Here is a 1,815-nt window from a genome sequence, read left to right on the forward strand (position 1 = left end):
TGCCGGAGAAGAGAGGGCCGACCCATGGTATATACCATTTCTAGTGCTTAAAGGTAAAGGCGTCAGGCTCCGGTGGCTTTTTTTTTTAAGTTCCTTTGCGTAGGCGGTCTTCGGCCGCGCTTAGGGATTAAACCCTTACTAAGTAGAATTCTCCTGTGTTGCCGGAGGAGAGGGGCGGTGGCCGTAAAGAAAAGCCACCTGAAACTTGCAAATAATTTATTGAAAAAAACGGTTTTAGTATATTCATCAAAAAACCTACAAATTTGACTCAATAACGAGCCGCATGTGAGGGCAATAAGAGTCCAGTATGAATAATTTGTGCCTATAAATACTTGCTGGGAAGACATAGATTCGTATGCCGTTATGTTCGTTCACTTCAACGATTACAACGAAATGAAGTTTGAACAACGTGTCGCATAGGTGTATACTGAACTGACAAGCGACCAAGTATGCATACAAGTCTGCTTGTGTATATTCTGCTTTAGGGACAAAACGATAATAGTAAATACAAGTACATACTCGAGGCTTTTCGTCCGATACTAAGTAATTTTGGTATCGATACTTTTGAACCGCGTAGTGAGTAGGTATCGGAAGAATGTACTTGTATCGAAATCCAATTCAGTGACAATTTTATTAGCGGACTTTTATTTTTTAATCTAATTATTATTGTCAATAGCTAAAAATTGTTGGCAGTTTAGTAGCCAATGAACATTAATTTATCGCTAGCTTAAAGTGAAAAGGGGCTAAGTCCAGTTTTTGTGAAAACTTATAATTGGATATAGAAAGCAAGGTAAATTAATAACGCAACGTATATAAAAAGATTAACTTACGTAATTGTTTTATTTCTTCCCGTTTATATTCAATTAAAGGCAGATTTATTAAGTCCAAAAGAGGCACAGAAAAGTCGATTAGCTTACAAAAAATTCTAAACCTTTTAGTTTTCACCGGGACCTTCTGCAAAATTCTTGAAGGAAATGATTTGAAATGTTTTTTTCCTTCCCTGTAAACTTTCTTCAAATAGACTTAGCAACTTTCTACTCTAAGCTAGTGGTATGAATGCCTACACTACACTATAATTTTGTCCTCCAAAAATTATCAACATGATTACTTCTTTCAGAACTACATATACCATTGTTACTCCTCATAAATGCTGTTGAACAGTGTTGTAATGCAGATAACTTTTATTAATTAATTAATGTGTATGAAATAAATTATATAAAAAATGTTTTTGATCCAATCACTTTCTCTTTGTACATAATACATATTTATGCATAACAAATAAAATACATACATAAAAAATAAAAAAAATATGTTAAAGAAATTCTGTGGACTTTTTAAAAAACAACTTATTAGACTTTGAACTTTTTTTATGTATTTTGGGAGGCCATCCTAGTAAAACTTTTTTTTAAATTTAAAGTTTTTCTTAAAAAGATTAAGTACCATCAAAAATGGTAGTCACATAAGTTATTATGACAAAAATTCATAGATATTCTTTTATACAAACAATTCTTATACATATATGTAGGTACAAATATCGATATAAGTAGGTATCGATACTTTCATCCCGATACTTACTAGGTAGCGATACTTTCTTTCGATGCTGCTTCCAAGTACAGGTAACGATACTTCCATGGTATCGTTTTATGCCTAATACCGATACTAAGGTAACGATGTGCAAGCGCATATGTATTATTGAAAGATCGACCTCTGGAAAATTTTTTCCCGAGTTTTTTTTTGTTTGCCCAATACTTGAAAACTCTTGTAAGTGTGGTTGTTCACGCTTGCCTGGTTATCAGGTTATTTGGATATGTGGTT

Source organism: Rhagoletis pomonella, unplaced genomic scaffold (assembly GCF_013731165.1).
Source record: "Rhagoletis pomonella isolate Grant_MI unplaced genomic scaffold, Rhpom_1.0 Rhpom_scaffold_00002, whole genome shotgun sequence".
NCBI classification, from domain to species: Eukaryota; Metazoa; Arthropoda; class Insecta; order Diptera; family Tephritidae; genus Rhagoletis; species Rhagoletis pomonella.